General features: G+C 39.3%; 1 pseudogene; it reads right to left on the reverse strand.

Annotated features, from left to right (window-relative positions):
- Positions 1-724: 724 nt before the first annotated feature.
- Positions 725-2,965, reverse strand: LOC117086992 (annotated as a pseudogene).
- Positions 2,966-9,987: the final 7,022 nt, after the last annotated feature.

Here is a 9,987-nt window from a genome sequence, read left to right on the forward strand (position 1 = left end):
TGCTTTCTCCTCTTAATACATTACAGACTCTTTCCACATACATAGAGAATACATACTTGCTTACGCTTATATTTCAGTACAAATGTACATGCAGTACATTTCAGTACACAGAGAGGTGCCTTGTTCTTTAAGGTAGATCTTTAGAGTTTGATTGTATGGATTAATCACAATGTATTTAAACAATCTGCATTAATGAAGCATTCCCCTCATCTTTTTCCTTTCTTTTTTTTTTTTTGGACAGGGGTCTTGCTCTGTTGCCCAGGCTGGAGTGCCGTGGCATGATCTCAACTCACTGTAACCTTCACCTCCCAGGTTCAAGTGATCCTCCCACCTAAGCCTCCTAAGTAGCTGGGATTACAGGTGCCCTCCACCATGCCTAGATATTTTTTTGTGTGCATGTATTTTTTTAATAGAGATGTATTTTTTTCACCATGTTGGTCAAGCTGGTCTCGAACTCCTGACCTGAACTGATCCACCTGCCTTGGCCTCCCAAAATGCTAGGATTACAGGTATGAGCCACTGCGCCTGGCCACACTTTCTTTCTTCTTCTTTTTTTTTTCGCTCTTCACATCCACTGTGGAGTTGTAACTGGAGGCACATTTCCACCCACAAAAGCTCCAGATGTTAAAACGTTTCTCAACATCAACTTAACACAGTGACGGCAACACCTCCCTCCCGCCCCTCCCAGTAGGGTTGGGATTGTGCTGTATTCCCTACTGGTTTACCCTTCCCCCCATAACGGGGAGCATTTTCCCTGGCTGCAGAGGCTCCCTCATAGTCTCCAAGACTGAAGGACCCCTAATTTGGGGACTGCAGCTGAAGTGTATTAGATTAAACACCATACAAAGCTGCAAGATGCTCTTTTAAGGGAAGAGGAAACTGGTCAGAGAAATGCCTCCGATTTTCATCGCCAATTTGATTTTAAATCCATGAAGGATCTTACAGAACACGTCTCTGAGATCATCTTTTGGGTTAATCCATGATGCAATAGCATCACAAAAAACATAAAATCTTGGATTAGGCCATTGGGAATCACACTGATCATGGTACAAATTCCACGGAATGCTGAATCCTTTTCCTCATTGTCTCTTATGTTTCTCAGAGAGGTGCACAAGGGTCTTGTAAACTGCTGTAGCATGGGGGCCACCTCTTGAGGACAAACATAACCAAGACGACCAATTGTTATTGCTGTGTTCTTTAACAGCGTCTTTGGTGTGTTGGGTCTGTTAATGATTTCTACAAGCTGGTGCAACAGCATAGGAATATAAGGCTGCATCTCTATATCCATTTGAATGGAGATTTCTTCAGATGCCCATGTGGCATTGTTGCAGACTGAAATGGATTCTGGAGTTAGCTTGGTTCTCAATATTGGCATGAAATCAGCTATACAAGGCTTAATATGCTGAAAGCAAGCTTTTGTGAGGTAATTTAACAGGGCAAAAGAACTCTGTCAAACTTCCGGCATTTTATCCTGCGTCCACTGATATATTAGTGTTAGGATGTTACTTCAGGCTACCAGCTGTTCAATGTTGCCTCCAAGTCCTTCAGCCAGGCCACTCAGTAAATCAAGAGCCACTGTCATAAAATCTTTATCTTATTTATATGAATATTGATCTGGTTGGGCATCGTTTAGCGTGGCTTGTGCAGGAGTCTTCTGTACTAGGTTTACACAACTCCGATACACAGGTTTGCAATATGGAAGGAAGCCAGACTGCAGCACTGTGGCAACTGAAGATAGGCACTCAAGTAAAGGGAAGAGATCATATCTTCATCCTTTAACATGTTCCATGTCTGGATCAGTGGAGGCATTAGCATCGAAAATATTCTGGTTTGTTTAAATGATGTTCTACTGAATCTGCTAATGTTCCTATGGCATCGTAAAGAATGAGCAGGTTCTTATGCTGGTATTTACTAAACGCAAAAACCAGGGTATCAAGTATATAAGCAAGGTAAGGAACAAGTTCTGTACAAGCCTCCACTTCTAGGGTAGCAAAGGCACTGCAGGCAGCTTCTTGTACTCTCTTGTTGCTGTCCAGGACGTGCTTTCACAATTCTGTCATTAATGGCTTTGGGTACATGTGTTTGGTGGCTGACTGACTACCCTGTGTGCATAGCGGCTAACAATCCAGCATGTTATAGAATGGACAAGAGCGTTTTTATCAGAGAGACACTGAATAAGGTGAGGAATAAGCTCAGGCAAGTATGGAATCATGCCCTGCATGCAACCTTCAGCAATTGCTCCTAAACCCAACATGCCTGATTCTTTAACAACCCATTCATGATGAAAAAGTAATTCTTTCAAAAGGCAAAACATATATGGCAACAGTTCATCATGACGCGTGTTTGCAAGAACATCTAGGGCAGCAGCAGAACATTTCCCTAGATTCTAGTCGGGAATTGTATCATCATCATCAATTTCATCATTATCATCGTCTTCCTCTTCAATTCCATCTTCATCAGGCTGCTGAGTCACTGTCCTTGATCGGTGAAAACGTGGCCATATATCCTGTTCACTATCAGGAATTGTTTCGTCGTCTTCAACATCACCCGTGGGTAGGATAATATCCGTATCTGAGTACTTCATGCTATTCACTAACACAGGAAGCAACTTGGGAAGAAGGCTTACGAATACATCTTTGCATATTGGTTGTTCAGCTAAAGTTAGCCAAAATTCACAGGCTTCTAAAGCCACGTTTTCATCTTGATCTTGAGTCCTCTGTAGCGTACCCTCAACTATCTTATGCATGTGAGGGAGCAGGCAAGCCATTCAAACTTCGAGCAACATCACGAGTGCTCGGCACACATTTTTCCATACCTCTGGTTCTCCATCACCAGCCAATGCAAAGAGATTCTCAATAAAAGAATCAATGTTCAACATCAGAGCTTCAGTCCTGATGATAAACTGATTGACACGTAAAACAGTGTGAGACTTTATTTTTGGACTACTGTGCTTGAAGAACTGTAAAAATTTGGAATCATGATGTTGATGATGACCATCAAGAGCATATGTTTTTACATCCAAATTTCACAGTATAATTCCTTTCACACAATAGGCATTCAGTAAGCATTTGTTGAACAAAGTATACTTCCATAGTTATAGCTGGCAGTTAATAAATACTTGATGACTGAATTAAAAAGCATAGTAAAACAAAGAATACATTGTAGGAAACAGAAGTGACAACCAATTAAATAGCTCAGGAAAAGAGGATACAATGACATTAATTTCATTGAGATTTCAATATATGTTAATGCTGTGTTCATTAATGTAAAGTTATTTTCTATATATTACCTGGAGAAATGAAGATAATTTTTCAGAGGAACAGTAAGGTAACCACAAAAAAGGTGATGCAACTTAGGTGAAACTCATCGAAGGCATATACTAACTTTATTACATGGTATCTTGTATTTACTGTATAGTTTGCTTAAAACCCTAAGAAAAAATGGTAATCTGGGTGAGGAAAAATTAAAAGCTTTGCAGAACTGTCATTATAACTTCTACCTCAGAGAGTGAGCTTTGGAATCATATGATTCCAAAGTTAGTCCCGTGAAAGTTGAACAGGTGAAGTTCAAAGTTCAAAGACTGGAACTGGTGGTGAGTCTCAAAAGACACTGCCTCTTTCGTCCACAGGATCATTTTTTGAAAGTGTATTTTACCTATACTATGAAGATTTATACTTATTTCATAATTCTCCACAATAGCACTATCTTTTGTCAGATAAACAAGCAAATCTATGATTGGAATTAGAAAAATGAGACAATGGACAAAATATTTTAGTTTAACCAGTTACTTCAACAAAACATCAATCCATTCAATGTAGTAAATGTTTCCACTTAATTCTATTATTTTTGTAATAAAAGTTTAATCATTTCTCTGATTTAACAGATACTATGGGATGCATGTTCTTGAGCTTATATAGAAAACCCTGAAACAAGAAAGTAGTCCACTATTTTGGCACATAAGGGAAAGGAAAAAAAATTGCCTCTTTGAGTTGATTTTATTTTTCGATCAGACAAAATCTCTTACTATCTTGAGTCTATCAACCTTATCCCTTCTTTAAGAAATATCCTTTAAAAGTGACAAAAACTGTCTCTTCAACAGGCTTAACCATGTTTGAAGCAGTATCTCCGGTTACTACTATGAAAATGGAGAGGAAATTGCAGACTGTAATGGGAATTTTTATTGAATTACATCATTCCTGAACTGGTAAAATGTATTTAAAAATGAAAATAAGGAGTAACACTGCCAGTTAGTCAATACTTTAGAGACATACTTTTAAAATATCTATAAAACTGTATATGGTTCAGAAACTATTTTCATTTTACCAATATTATGCCTCTGTAGACCTTATAATAGAAATATTTGCAATGAAAGCTCACTTTGTATAGTATGGAACAATTAGACTTTTAAAATATTGTGTCTTAATGTCACTTTGCCTTGTCCCAGTGAGTGACTGGGATTACATTGTATACACAGTGCATACTCGAATAATGAATAATGAAATTTCCTGTCAATTTTCTTTAAAATTTTGGTGGGAACTGCAACTACAAAATAATTGTGTGCATAGTAGGTGATCTTTAAAATCATATTCCAAGACTGTTCTGCTTTTAGCAGAAACGTTTCACTTTTGATTAATACTCTTTCCTGCTTTCTGGTTCAGAACATTGCTTCCTAGAGTTACAAATTCAGTTTACAGAGTGCCTTCGACCTGCACTCCACTGGGTAAAAATAAAGTGTTAATCCAATGAAATCTGAGTTTCTGTTTCAGCATCTTCAGGTTATCATGGACACTGCAGGGGAGCTGTAAAGTTAAATTCGTGCGTGTGTGCACAAACTGCCAATAAAGAGAGTTAAAATAACATTTTATAAATCTTATTGTGTTTCCTCTAATCCAGCCCATAGGATAGTTTGGGATGAATTACACATAATGACGAGAGCTCAAGGGTTCAGCCCAAGTTCTTCATAAAATAAAACATTCTAAAGTCCTGTAGATTTATGTGCATTTGTGTAACCCTTTATGGTTATTACTTAGATTTTAGTAACATCAAAAACATCCTATACCTTTTCTCCTTCCCTTCTTCCCTTAATATTTCCTTGCCATATTCTATACTAGTGTTAAAAGAAACAATTAGAGCCGAAAGTGTGAGTTTATGAGTGATGGTCATCGATTCTGAGAAACACACCACTTTCATAGTCACAGAACACATGTGAAAAAATTGGAAGTTAGAAAACAGAATCAAGTTCTTTGTGTCTTCAGACCCGCTACCTGTATTCAGTGCTGTGACTCCTTCCTCACACATATGCCATGACTCCCTGCTCGGCCACCCATGCACAACCCTGCACACTGTACCCATGCACAAGCATGCACACTGTACCCATGCACAACCCTGCACACTGTACCCATGCCCAACCCTGCACACTGTACCCATGCACAGCCCTGCACACTGTGCAAAATTATTTCTCAGAGCTGGGTTAAGAAAAGCAATTGGAAAGACAGGAGTGGATGAGCTGTGGGAAATACTGTAGGATAGTTTTCAAAACTTAAAATGCATGATATGAATTTAAATTCTTCAGAAATACAAAATAATATCATATTTTTCCTATCTCTGATAAGCCATAAATAGAACAATATTTTTCAAAATCCTGAAGGGTCTCAACACCCTTGTGAAAAGTAGAAGTACAAAAAAGTAATGGTGCCAGTAAAACATATTGTTAAGAACATGAATTTGAGTCCTGGGTTTTTATGCTGATTCCTCAGGTGACTGGCTCCATGTCCTGGGAGAAGTCTCTTAAAAAATTTCTAAGTGATAATTACGCTCCTTACATCCAAGATGCAGAAACTGAAACAGAAACTTTAAGTCCAAGTTAGTGTGAGCCATAGCCAAGAATTGAATTCAGGTATATCTAAATACAAAAGTCAGGCTCTTTTAAATGATTGTGCCATGACTATTCTCTCCAATATTTTACATAATATTCTTCCCGCATGTAAAACCCTTAGTGTAGAGCCTCATGCATGTCAGACACAAGGTAAATGCGGTCTATTAAGGTTATGTTCAATGAAATTGGCTGGGCAAGGCAGTTTGGTTTGAGATGTGGAATAGCAGGGGATGGGGAGAAGGAAAGTTTGGCATTGGTTAATGTGAATAGACCTCCTTGTGCAAAATTCAAAAGATTAATTAGCCTGATGTAATGATTTTTGAAAATGCTTAGCCAAGCTGCCATTAATATGTCCAAGTATGTAGCTTCTCTGTATGTTTACATAATTTCACCTGAAAGATTAGCAATTATTATTCATGTACATAGACCGTATTTAGGTGCAAATGAGGTTTCCCTGATTTAGTAAGTGTCTAAGGGAATTATTGTTTTGGTGAATACAGGCCTGGGAGGCAGAGTCTTGGCAGCTGCAGCTGAAATAAAGGAGAGAATTTCAATCTCTCACAGCAGACTTGTGACAATGAAAAGAAAAGTACAACATGCTTTATGGATGAGGATTCAAATCACATTATGTTAAATTAGAGACTTCATGTAAAAAAAGCAGCTTTCTCTTGAGAAGGAGAAGAGCTTTATATGAAGCTGCAACCGATTTATTTCATCAGCACTTCTTACTGGTTACAAAGAATTTTGTTAACATCCCTAACTTCATCTGTGGTATGTCTGCTATGAATTTATAAAAACTTACACTTTCAAATTTTCTTATCTTACTTTGCTTCTGTTTTGCAGTTCTTTAGAATGCATCAATCACTTTAACATTGTTGCTGGGAGAATAACAAATCATGATGAGAATATCACAGTATTTTTAGAAGCACAATTTATAACTTTTTTTTTACAATGAATGATTATGTATGATACAACCTAGTTAAATGAATGAGAATAGAGTCATTCAAAAGACCAATTAGTAAATTACATAACTAAATCACTTAAAGATTATTTATGTTTTCTTGGTTTCCTCCAAGGAGAAGATTGCCCAATTCATATTTCTTTCCGTTATCTCCACTGTTAACATTATGAAAACTCATACATAATTTTTATAACCTGGAAAAGAATGACAAACCTATAATATTTGTACCTTTTTAAAACTGTATTCTCAAATAAATGGTGTTTACTAACTTCTTAGCCTTTCTGGTTAAGAGGATTCTTACAAAGTTGAAAATGGTATAAGATTAGTGTAAGACATTTTTATTTTTATTTTTATTTTCTATTTTCCCTAAGTGTCAGCCAGTCTGAGAGATAAAGAGAAAGAGTACAAAAGAGAGAAATTTAAAGCTGGCTGTCTGGGGTAGACATTGCATGTCGGCAGGTTCCGTGATGTCCCCAAACTGTAAAACCAGCAAGTTTTTATTAGCAATTTTCAAAGGGGAGGGAGTGTATGAATAGGGTGTGGGTCACAGAGATCACATGCTTCAGGGGCAACAAAAGATCACAAGGCAGAAGGTCAGGGCGAGATCACAAGGTTAGGGTGAAACTAGAATCATGAATGAACTTCCATGTCCCGCTGTGCACACATTGTCATTGATAAACATCTTAACAGGGTTCAAGAGCAGAGAACCGATCTGAATAGAATTCGCCAGGCTGGAATTTCCTAATCCTAGCAAGCCTGGGGGCGCTGCAGGAGACTAGGGCGTGTTTCATCCCTGTCTACATCTGCATAAGGCAGACATTCCCAGGGTGGGCATTTTAGAGACCCCCCCCCCCCAGAATGTATTCTTTTCCCAGGGCTGTTAATTATTAATATTCCTTACTGGTGAAAGAATTCAGCAATATTTCTCTTACCTGTTTTTGGTAATAACAGAACTATGGCTCTGTTCCACCCGACTCCCAGGCAGTCAGACTTAAGGGTTATCTCCCTTGTTCCCTGTTCTTTTTTCAAGGTGCCCAGATTTCATATTGTTCAAACACACATGCTTTATGAATAATTTGTGCAGTTAATGCAATCATCACAGGGTCCTAAGGCAACATACATCCTCAGTTTATGAAGATTAAGGGATTAAGAGATTAAAGTAAAGACAGGCATAGGAAATTATGAGAGTATTGATTGGGAACGTGATAAATGTCCATGAAATCTTCACAATTTATGTTCTTCTGTCATGGCTTCAGCAGGTCCCTCTGTTTGGGGTCTCTGACTTCCCACAAAACCCTGTCTCTAATAAAAATACAAAAATTAGCTGGGCATGGTGGCAGATACCTGTAATCCCACCTACTCAGGAGGCTGAGGCAGGAGAATCACTTGAACCTGGGGGGTGGAAGTTGCAGTGAGCTGAGATCAAACCACTTCACTCCAGCCTGGGCAAAAGGGAAATACTCCATCTCAAAAAAAAAAAAAAAAAATTGCATTGGCCAGATTAATGGCTAACAATAGCACACACCTAAAGCCATGTTAATCTGCTCTAACAAAAATACCATTTATAACCCAGCAAGCACAACTGGGGCTACTCCCTGGATGAGTTTGCCACATCCTTTAGGAACTGAAATTCCTGCATTTCTAGCATTTCTACTTCACTTACGATGGACCATTGCATTCTGATTAAGGTGAGAATTAAGTGGGGAAAACATTACTCCTGCATTCATGACGTCTTCAAAGGTGGCTTTAATCTCTGCTGTGTTCCCTGGAGTGTAACACTGTCTTTTATTTACTCTCTTGGATGGAGGAGGAGGGAGTAGTTTCAGAGGTTCTACTTGGCCTTCTCCACTACGATAGCCCTAATTTTACAGTCTAAAGAAGAAATTATTGGGAGAAGCAATCTACTCTGGATTCTGAATATCCCTGCACATTCTTACTCATATGCTGGGAAGACAAGACCTTGACTTCTCTCTACTTAGGAGATTTCTCAGGGCTGTACACACAGCAATGAACCTTGAGAGATGAGCTAACATCTCATTCCAGGACAAAGAGTAGCCTTGCATACTGCTTATTAAAATAGTGGATTCCTGGCCAGGTGCAGTGGCTCATGCCTGTAATCTCAGCACTTTGGGAGGCTGAGGCGGGCGGATCATGAGGTAAGAGTTCGAAACCAGTCTGACTAACACGGTGAAACCCTGTCTCTACTAAAAATACAAAAATTAGCTGAGCGTGTTGGTGGGCGCCTGTAATCCCAACTATGAAAGAGGCTGAGGCAGGAGAATCCCTTGAACCTGGTAGGCGGAGGTTGCAGTGAGCCGCGATTGAGCCACTGCACTCCAGCCTGGGTGACAGAGCGAGACTCTGTCTCAAAAAAAAGGAAAAAAAGAGAAAAGAAATAGTGGATTCCCATAAAAAGAATGCAATCATGTCCTTTGCAGGGACATGGATGGAGCTGGAAACCGTTATTTTCAACAAACTAATGTGGGAACAGAAAACCAAACATAGCATGCTCTCATTTTTAAGTGGGAGTTGAATAATGAGAACACATGGAAACATGGTGGGGAACAACACACACTGGGGCCTGTTGGACGGGTTTCGGGGAGGGAGAGCATCAGGAAAAACATGGATGCTGGGTTTAATACCTAGGTGATAGGTTGATCTAGGCAGCAAACCACCATGGCACGCGTTTCCCTTTGTAACAAACCTGCACATCCTGCACATGTACCCTGGAACTTAAAATAAAAGTTGAAGGAAAAAAAATGGTGGATTCCCTAAACTCAGTGATTTTTCTCCTGCAACATAACCCACTTTATGTATAGGCATCAATCTGGATCCTCTGCATCGCCTCTATGGGAACTGGGGGCAAGGTGAACGGATGCAGACATGACGCTGATACTGCTTGCTGTGGTCTGATAAAGTCCTTTGTCTCTGACCCAAGAGTCTCATATTCAACCAGCAAACATGAAACAATAACAGACTAATGGCTTGTAAGGAGGGTAAAATCCTAGTCCCTGATGGCAATGATGGGGAGCAGAGGTGCTTCTTCCAACGCCTGAGTATTTCCATGTCATATTACACTGGCATCATACATCTGGAGACAGAAAATCAGGTGAGTCTTTGGACCCCCTGCGAACTAGACCTGGGTCAAAGG

Source organism: Trachypithecus francoisi, unplaced genomic scaffold (genome assembly GCF_009764315.1).
Source record: "Trachypithecus francoisi isolate TF-2019V2 unplaced genomic scaffold, Tfra_2.0 Contig00605, whole genome shotgun sequence".
NCBI classification, from domain to species: domain Eukaryota; kingdom Metazoa; phylum Chordata; class Mammalia; order Primates; family Cercopithecidae; genus Trachypithecus; species Trachypithecus francoisi.